This window comes from Peromyscus californicus, unplaced genomic scaffold (genome assembly GCF_007827085.1).
Source record: "Peromyscus californicus insignis strain IS unplaced genomic scaffold, ASM782708v3 Scaffold_11__1_contigs__length_118956290, whole genome shotgun sequence".
Lineage (NCBI taxonomy): Eukaryota > Metazoa > Chordata > Mammalia > Rodentia > Cricetidae > Peromyscus > Peromyscus californicus.
Genome location: NW_026294402.1, coordinates 48,680,171 through 48,690,447, shown reverse-complemented (window position 1 = coordinate 48,690,447; position 10,277 = coordinate 48,680,171). Strand labels below are relative to the sequence as shown.

General features: G+C 47.4%; 1 protein-coding gene across 1 annotated transcript in view; it reads left to right on the top strand.

The window, feature by feature from the left end:
* Positions 1 to 258: 258 nt before the first annotated feature.
* LOC128124380 (aromatase) overlaps positions 259 to 10,277 on the top strand; it is a 90,341-nt gene continuing 80,322 nt past the window's right edge. The window contains exon 1 of the mRNA XM_052760543.1: positions 259 to 359. The gene's annotated coding sequence lies outside the window, so the exon portion shown is untranslated. The remainder of the gene's footprint in view (positions 360 to 10,277) is intronic.

Genomic DNA, 10,277 nt, shown 5'->3' with positions numbered 1-10,277 from the left:
GTGATATGATAGGACTACACCTCTTGGTTCTCAAGTCTCTCCAGGACCGGGCCTCCGCCATGTCACGTCTCCAAGCCAAATCACAGTGCATGCACATCCTAGGTGCCCAGTAGAGATTGGTCAATGAATAGACAGCCCAGAAGCAGGCCAACAGAGACTATTTGGCAAACGTAGACGATAAGATAGAAGTAAAGGACAGCTTTAGGCTTCGGGATCTGTAATAATTAAACCTCTCCCTCCATTGTTTCCTAGTAGCTGAGCTTTTCCCAGGCAGAGGTCACATCCTCACAACTCTGTCCTCATCTGTCTGTAACACACGGAGGAACGGTCTCTTATTCTGACAGCAGCTGCCACTTAAGGTACGGCAAATGACCTGTTTTTAAATACAACCCCAACCTTGTAGACATTTTTATCTTAAGCATCTTTTAATGGCGTTATTTTTTAATTATGTGTATGTATTCAGGAGGGAATGTGCACATGTGTGCAGCTACCCAAGCTCTGGAGTGAGAGTTACAGGCAGCTGTATGCTACTCAGCATGTTTGCTGGGAACCAAATTTGGGCTACCTGCAAGAGTAGTTAAGTTCTCTTAACCACGGAGCCATCTCTCAGGCCCCTTACTTTTACAAAATATATATTTACTTTTATGTGTATGTAAGGCATATGGCAGTGTTAATATTGCTTCTATTTTATTTTGAAACTGTTTTTCTTAATTTATGTGTGTGTTCTTTAACTGCTCATCTTCTCTACTTGGTATTCTAATCATAAAGAGAGGTCTCTGTGATGCATCCTCCTTTTCATGGCTTATGAACTGATTTGCAGAAGTACCGTATTTATTTGAAAATACAGATGCCGGCCTGTGAGGTCAAGGTCTGAAGTCCACATTTAATTTTGAAGAGAAGAGTCCTTGCTGCAGCAAGGGTGTTGTTGCCCATTACCTTACTGTATTTCTGTTGCATGATTCACAGCTCTTTGCAACTCTGAGCACCCCTGAACATGGGGATTTGAGATGGAAAAATCACCTCTCTGTTCTTCGGGGCCAGCCTTAAATAAACCTGACTCCTTCCACTAAGAAATAACTCCTGTCTTGCCTAAACCCTCTAACAGGGGAACATGTCCTTCAGGAGCAGAAGTTTCCAACTCTGACTACTTCCAATCCCCCATCCCTAAACCATCTCTGCCCTTCAGTGCAAAGACTCCTGGGAACAGCAGCATTCTAAGCAGTTAACAGCTGAAGGCTCCCCAGGGGATTCTGTCCCATGGTGACAGTTGGCAGAAGCTCGTGCAAGAGAGAGGTCTTTCAGGAGTGTGTAGGGGGAAAGCAGGAACACAGGAGAAGGGTCGCAGCCAGCCTTAGAAGGAAGTAGACTTTCATCCCATGCTCCTCCTAGCTTCCTGGCATTTTGTGCCACAGTTAGGGCTTTGCTCATCCCCATCTCCTCCTGCAGGCCTCACAGGGGATCCCCTGGGTTTAGTTAGCCCTGCGGGGGGACCCAGAGATGAATCAGACATGGATCCTGCCCTCGAGGAACTTACTTTCTGGTGGTAAAAATGGGGCCACCAAGTAGACAGCAAAGGCAACCATAAGGGTCATGTGACTTCAGAAGAGGATAGGCCTTAAAGGAGGCTGCATTTCAACTTCACCTCTGTGTACTTTCCAGGAGACTACCTATATGTGCTGATCAGGGCTACTGTTAGTTACGATGCCAAGTCTGTGGTCTGTGTGTGTTGGGGCTAGGGGCTGCCTAGGAAAAGGGCCTAGGGAGACAATACATAGAGAATAAGGAGAGTGGAACATGGCTGCCTTGACATTTTCCCCCAGTGTTTTCCCAGACAAAAATAGGTAATAATTTAGAGTAAATGACTACAATTTGTCAACTGAGACCTAGATTTGAAAAGTGCCCTTCTGAGGGCACTTAGGCCAACTCCTGACCCTGCCTGCACTCTATGAACTTGTGATTTGGAAGATGGGGGAGTTAGTGGCACACCTTAACTTGGGCAGGGGGCTTTCTGTTCTCTTGGGTGACCAATGTCGCACTTCACTCTAGCATGCGAGATGAGAACTGGAAGAATGAACGCAATCAGAACTGTTCCCTTGAATTTGCAATGGTTTCAATGTTTAGACCTGGTCTGCCTGGGGAACCACGTGGACATATAATTGAAATATGTGAGAGGGGGGCTGGAGAGATGGCTCAGCGGTTAAGAGCACTGACTGCTCTTCCAGAGGACCTGGGTTCAATTCCCAGCACCCATATGGTAGCTCACAACCATCTGTGACTCTTACTCTAGACTATCTTCTTCTGGGCTCTGTGGGTCCTGGGCATGTTTGCACACAGACATACATTCAGGCAAAACACCCATATACATCAAATAAAATTAAAAGAAAAATAAAAGACAAGAAGGCTTGAAAAATATGCGAGGGGAGTGATATCACTGGGTGGGGAAGAGTTGATAGTGAGTTCCTTGGTAAGAACTCAAAAACAGGGTTTAAAGGGGAAAGTGGGCAATAAAAGGGGGGACCATAAAAAGTTTAGACCATTTCTTTTTTTCTTTTTGTTTTCATTTTGGAATTGCAGCTTTACTTATTTTGTGAATACATAAAAGATCTTATAAAGATTCTTCTATGGCAGGGACATCATTATAGAAATCTTAATTTTTATTTAATCCATGGTGACTTCCTACCCCCTGGGATTTTTTTTTAAAGATTTATTTTTATGGGTATGTGTGCATGAGTCTGCATATGTATATATGTGTGGGTATCCATGTGAGTCCCAAGAGTGTCAGATCTCCCTGGATCTAAAGTTACAGGCAGTTGTGAGCTGCCTGATGAGGGTACTGGGCACCAATCTCAGGTTCTCTGCAAGAACAGCAAGTGTTCTTAACCACTGAGCCATCTCTAATCCCTGGGTTTTATTTCTAAATCCCAAAATAATATTTTTTCCAGGATTCTAGCCATCCCGATGGACCAAATTTAGCTAGGAGTAACCTTAGTCTCAAAAAAGACAACTCACTGATCCACTAAAGAAAGAAGGTGACAGATAAATGAGGTCTAGTCATCCAAAGGATGAAGAGCCCAAGATTCAGGCCAGAGAAAGCGGTAGTGTGTTTTAGACAGCAAAATAAGGGAGGGACGGCAGATAGGGCGGATCAGTCAGAGTGAGGTCAGCACAGGGGCCATGGCCGGTGATCCTAAGAACCTTTGGGTGAGAAAGGAGCAGTCTCTGAAGTTTTTATATACCCAGTTCAATGGGGGGAACTTGGCCTTGGGGGTGTGGCTCTTGGCCTTGGGGGTGTGGCTCTTGGCCTTGGGGGTGTGGTTCTTGGCCTTGGGGGTGTGGCTCTTGGCCTTGTAGGTGTGGCTCTTGGTCTTGGAGGTGTGGCTCTTGCCTTGGGGGTGTGGCTCTTGGCCTTGGGGGTGTGGCTCTTGGCCTTGGAGGTGTGGCTCTTGGCCTTGGAGGTGTGGCTCTTGCATTCAAAACGAAGTCAAGTCTTCCTCTGGTCAAGTCCGGAGCAGAAATTGCTTTAATTTGGGAAGGAAGATTTGTGGAATCTCAGTTTTATGTTCAGTGTTTGCACTTGTGGGACAAGAATGATCATAGAAGATTGCAGATAATCTCAGGGTACCAGAGAGAGGAGGAAATCAGGAAGGCAAAAGGACTAATAACATTGGGAGAAATTGCCTTTAGAGGATTTCCCTCCATGCCTGCTCTTTCCCCCACTTCCCAGCTTCTGTCTGACTCCAGGAAGTTGCCTCAAAAGTCCAGTTTTCTCACATCTCTCTCAAGCCCAAGCAAAGGACTGTTTTTAACCCTCAACGTGGCAGGCTCTTTCGGACCTGACTTCTCTTGTCCCCCTAGCCACGAGCTGACTACTTTCTCTCTCCCTACAAGGTGGTTTCCTTTCTTGGCTTTCTGTTCACTTTTCTTTGCTTCTTTCTCCTTCTTGGCACTTCTCATTGCTGTCCAATTCAGGTCAGGCCTTGCTATTGTTTTCTATCTCTAAGAGCAATGCTTTTCCTAAGACGAATGTCTTATTGTATTTTTTAACAACAACAGCCAGAGGATAGGACACGAGCAGAGATTACAGTCCAAACACTTGATATCAGAAGAAACGGATAGGAGGTCCACACACACACTCACGGGAAAGGGCTGTTGCTTTCAGGGGACAAGCGTGGGTGTAGCTCCCAGGGGAGGCCTAGAGGAACTGGTGATGGCATTGCTTCGTCCCTGCGTGCTTGGGCCCAGGGGATTCCAGAGCCCGAAGGCAGGACAGCTGTGGTAAGAGTAGGCCCTGTGGGGTCTTCTTCCTGCGACAGTGCCCTGTCAGCTGACAGGCTAGCACATTCAGCTCAGTATTCCAGGAGCAACTCAAACCTCTTTCTGTCACAACCACCTTCCATGGACACAATCTCTTATGCAAACAGTCTAGAAGAACTGAAGTGACTTTTAGAATGCTCTAGGGCAAGTTGATAGGCTTGTAGTAGCCTTCTTTAGGAGTGTGGTCTGTGATAGAAGCATGCTACACTCAGTAACTTGTGTGGAAAAATGTTTAAAGACTCCAAAAATGCCCAGACAAGAAGTTGAGTTGAAATCATGGAGTTACTTCTTATTAGGACTCCCTAGGAGTCATTTTGCCTCAAAACTCTTTGGATTTCTAGGAAGAAAATGGTCTAAATGTGACTTTTACTCACCTGGGGCTTGGTCCTGCCTAGTGGCATGGGTCTTCCAGACAGACTGATGAGCACATTTGGGGGTAACTGGCCCTGCCTTCTGGGTTGGGATCATACTATCTTGTTGCCTAGATTGGTCCTACACTCTGCCCTCCCACAGAGACAGTACTATGAAAGTTCCCCACTTCTGTTTCATCTTCTCTGGGCATAGTTCAAATGTTACCTCTTCCATAGAGCCTCTCATGAATGTCCCATGGGAGTTCTGTGTTCTCACCCCTGGGCTCAATTAACCATTTGGTTGAGTGAGCTCTTAAACTTCAAAAAAGCTATATAGCATAGGCTGTGGAGTAAATGGGGGTGTGTGTGGTTGTTGAACACCCAGGTTCTAAGCTAAAAAGGTGGCACCTTTTTCTCCCTTAACAGTTAAATTCCTGCAAAGGACTTCTCACTGAGGTTGTTCTCTGTTAAAGGAAGGAAGTACACAAAAGGCTTCTGCTTGCCTTGCCTTTACAGAGGCACAGCTCCGGGCTGCAGATGGAGTGTTGGAGTCATGGTGGCCAAGCTCCCTGACCGCACAGCCGTCTTTTCCTCCTTCCAGCTGACCTGATGAAAGGCCATACTGGAATCAGTTCTGTCCTGAGAGTCACTGGGAGCTGTGGAGGCAGGAGTAGGGGAGGAAAGACAAATGTCAAAATTCTTGGATGATCCTTGGTAGCAACTGGCCAACTGGGGGATGAGAATGGGTGACAGAGCCTTTCACCTTTGGGGTCAGCACATGCCTGGCCACACAGCAAGAAGGCCAGGGCAGCTGTCAGCTGGGCAGCAGCTCCAATGAATGGACGTTTGTCTTTTTAGAGGTGGGAACGCGGGTTTATTTGCTCAGTAGAGAGCCATGTAAACCGGGGACCAGATGGAAGTCTGGTGGTGGCAAGAAGCCCAGCTACCCTTCAGACAGAGGAGCCATCCACAACAGACAGACGTAGACAGGGCTTCGGAAAGGAGGAAGGGTCCTGCCTGAGCCAAAGCTCTTCACCTTACTCTGAGGGAGAGATTTGAGGAAGACAAAGAAAAAAAAGCGCCTTTGCTGACTTATCAAGCCTCTTCTGAGCTTTCAGATGGGGTCTGTCCCACCCCGCCATCCCCCCTGCGCCTCCCCCCCACCCCCACCCCCCTGCACCTCCCCCTTCCTCATTTCCCTCCTTTCCATAGCTGTGCAAAAAGCTTCCGGCCAACAGTTGTTAAGCCAGCCCCTTCCCCTGAGGTGATTCTTTGTCTGGGGACCTGCTGCTTCTCTCTCAGTTCCCCTGGCCCTGCTAGCTAGCTTCTCAAGCCCCCAGCTGAAGTGGGGCAGGAAGGACCGTGATTACTGCCAGTAGAGCAATTTTTGAGTCAACCAACGCGTCACCAATACTAAGAGTTCCTGAGAGAAAGGGGAGTCAGTGTTTCGGACACAATGATAACCATGATGGATAGGCATGAAGGGAATGTTCTGGGCCTCTGCTCAACAAAAGAATGCCTTGAATTTAGTCCTGGAAATGGCAGAGTTGGAAGAGTCCCTTAGAAACCATCTATTCCATCCCCCCCCCTCCCCGCCCGCGGCAACTGCTTCCACTCTAGAAAGGAAAGCAGATGGTGACGCAGGGGGGGCATACTTCGCGTTTGGAGCCGAGCCAGGTCTTCCTGATTCTCACACGAACACTCTTTAGACCAAGACAGCTAAAATCTGTCATTTGATTTTAGAAAGCTCTTGATAGCATAGGTTCGTGATCTATGACTAAATATGCTAGAACCTCCAGAGTGGCTGAGCACTGTTTGAAATGCTGGTGAGATAACACTACAACTCGTTGACCTTGTTCACATAGCAAGTTAAAATGTGCGTTTCATAAGCTGCATTTTGTGCTTTTCTTCCATGGCACGGCCTTCACAAAGCTAAACCCTTCTACAAACTAAGAAGACTTAAATGAGACCCTGATATGAAATCTCAGTTTGTATCAGTGGACAGACAACTCTCTAATACCAACTGGGGGGACGGGGGCTATCCTGAATGGGCAAGGAGGGAGCCATTGCTTCCTGCCTAGTTCCCGTGACACAGCCCTGTGCTTCAGCTGCTGGGTCCTTCCTGCTTTGTACCCAGGGTTGATTCTGTAGCAAGGGGTGGAGAACTGGATGTGGAAGTTCCTCTCTGCACCTCTAACTCATGCCCCAAGACACAGCTCAAATGTCTTCTCCGTGACGTTTCCCCTAGTCTCCTCTCATTCTTTAGAGTGGCCCAAATCCTTCCTTTGTCTAAAAGCCCTCACGGCACCCTGCCCATCATGTTCCTTTGGTTCTAATGCAGCGTCATGAGGATAGGGCCCTGCAAGTATACTTGTAATTCCTGATCCTTCAGCCTCAAAGACTCCGAAGAGAATTTGTGTGTCAATATTGGAGAATTGGGACACACACCAAGTAGAGTTGACTAGTGACAAGATGCCACTTCTGGGGGAGGTATCAAGCAGGAAGGGAAATGCAATGCCTGAGGGGCAGAGCCCGGGGAGTGGGGGTGCACTGCAGGAAAGCCTTGCTACAATTGTGAAGGTGGTGGCAGACTCCAAGAGCTTGGGCCTTGGACTTGACCCTTAGAAAGAAGCTGCTCTTGGGGAGGGCAGAGTGGCAGCGGTGGTGGTGGTGGTGGCGGCGGCGGCGGCGGCTATTAGTATACAGTCTGGAGGGCATTGGATGACCGAGGCAGCCATCCAAAGAGAACGTACACTCTAGCCCAGGGGGATCTGTAGTCCCTGACAGGTCCCCCCCCCCCGCCCCCGCCCCCGCCCCACCACCCCCACTCTGTGTGAAGGCCGCCACTTTGACACAAGGCTTGTCTGCTTTGGAAGAGGCTGATACATATAAAATCCTCAGTTAGGTTCATGGACCATCGAAAGGATGTTGGAGACCTGGCCTCTCTCTATTGGCCCTGATGTCAGTTGGTTGTGAGGTCTTGGGTGAATCTGTTCCCTTTGAAAAGGCCTTAGATAATGTGGATGAGAGATGTGCTAATGGTTATTTTTGCTGGGATTGCAGGCTAGATGACACCAGTGTAGACCTGTTCACTGGTGTCTCCAGAATGCCTCCTGCTTGGTCCTTTTCGATCATCTTTGAATTACATCTCATAAAGGACAGGTCACAACCCAACTGATATATTGGGACGAAGCTGTAAAATCTAGCCTAGGCCACCTAACCAGAAATATTCATGTGTGTTCAAAAAGAACTTGATTTTTTAAAAAAATTGTTTCCAAAAATACGTATTTTGGAAATGATTTAAACACTAGTTTCTTAGTTATGTCTCTCAAATAATTTCAAAAGCAGGGATATAAAAATTGTGGTGGTGGTAGGGAGACTGCTAGAAATACCATTTTTCAATTTTTTTAGACAAAAATGAGAGGGAGAGCTGTCAATTCTGGTCTGTGTATCAAGACCGTCTCCTGGTCAGCAAAGGACATTTTAAACACTTAGAAAAAAAAAAAAAGTAAAAAGATGTGACCTTAGCCTAAAAGACAGCCTTTGCACTTAATTTAGCCCTGTGAAAAAAGCCCTCACCATCCATGTTAGTGACTAGTTTACTCTAGACTGACCCTGGGCTGGGGGAGGTCACTTTGGAAATGACACTGCCATCTGAGGAGGAGGGCCAGTGTTACTGTTTGTTCTTTTTAGAATTTGTGCTCATTGCGGAGAAGTGAGCGTCATAACCATGTCCCATAACGACCTGGAGTGGGTTAGTCACAGAGCCCATGGGAAAGAGAGGCTGGTGTGTGTGTGTGTGTTCTGCAGCCTTTCTTTTCCATGTGCCTCCAGGCTTGGAAGAATACCCTTCCCCCACACTGGGCAAATTCTTTCTGTCAAGGCTTCTTCTTCTACCTTACTGTAACAGCAGCCCAGAAAGTTGTTTTTCTTTTTTTTTTTTTAAGAACTACAACCCTTGCATTCCAGCCCAGCTGCAGTCTGAACTAGGGGTCTCTTCTACTTTACCTTTCCGGGGGTGGGGGGGTGGGGGGGGCAGCTTTGACCCCGCCCCCAAGTCCTTGCCTCCCTGTCCCGTCCCAGCAGAAGCAATGAAAACCTCAACTTCTCGGAGGGTCAGGAGCCCCTTCTTGGCTGCCATCGTTCTCCACCTGACTCTGCTCTTTTGGAAACGGCCACACTCTGCTCCTCACCACATCCTCTCACCTGCCTTTCCGGGTCGGGCCACCTTGGATGATGTCAGGCCTCTCTTTTCTCACTCTCCTCTCCGCTCCCCAGTTACCTTCACTATCAAAGCGTAGTAATGGGATTCAGCCAGCTCTCCCAAACCAGCCAGGCAGGGACAAGAAGGACACCCTCTTGACTTGGACTTCCTCCTCCTGGAAGAGATAGGTGGCGCCACGCCTCAGTAATGGCTGGCTGCGTGGAGGAAGCATGTGTCTTCCCGAGTTTGGACTTGGTTTTTCCCTTCTCTTAGCTGACTCTGGCTTTCTCTATCTCACAGTAGTGCCTCCCAAGATCTCCTGGGCTCTGGATTCTGACAGCTGCCTGCTTGGAGGAGCTGGGATGATAATGAAGGATAGGCCCCCTGTTCACAGGGTTCACAAGCTCATGAGCACAGAGGTGCTCCCCTCTGCAGCAAAGGGGGGCAGTCTTTCAGGACCCACACAGAATAACTATCAAAGGCTGGAGGTAAAGGCAGGTCCTGAGGAGACTTAGAGTTGTGTGGCTGGGGTGTGCTGCATCTGCACTCGTATAGAAGATTCTTGGCTAACTTTTTTCTTGTCTTTCTGAATCACCCCAGCAGTATCAACGAAGAATAATGCACAGGGCTTCTTGGAGTAAAAGACATCCACCGAGCTTCACAAAATCCTATTGTAATAGTTCTACCTCCAAATTATTACTTTTTTTTTATTTTAAAGAGCTTGTTAATTCACTCCAAACCCACTCAGCTGCTGAAGAATTTTGAGTATTTAGCTAGAGGTCTTTGAACAAATAACTCAATTATTCTAGTCGCATTATACAATGTCTCAGGCATTCTTTGGCATCAAGGCATCAAAGCACTTCCCCCCTCCCTGGCAAATGGCAACACTATTTGAGACATATCCTACACCAGCGGTTCTTAGCCAAATGTAGTTCCATCTAAAAACAGGAGTTTTCACATGATTTAACCTCTCGTAGCCTGGTTCATTCAGGTAGGGTTTTTACCTCAGACTAATAGAGTATTTAAAATCATTTGTGTAGATATTGTACAAATGGTGATGTTTGGCCCTGAGGATGGAACTCCAAGGCTTGTTCCCACAACTCAACAGAATTGTCTCAGCCTCTTTCTATGTTTTATCTAGTGCGTTCCTCCAAGGCTGACTTTTCCATCCAAGACCACTACATCTTTGCCCATAGATGGCCCAGCCTGAGCTCTTCTGGGTATGTTTCTCCACCCAGGGCAGAAAACCACAATAGCTGGAGTCTTGGGGATCAGGCCCCAGTGAGAGAGAAATGGTCTCTTGGGGAGACACTCCTTTCAAACCATGTAGAAGGATATTGGCTTGTCTTTTCTCCCAACATAAATGTACAGACAGAGCACCCACTAGCCCATGTTTCTTTAGCAATTTA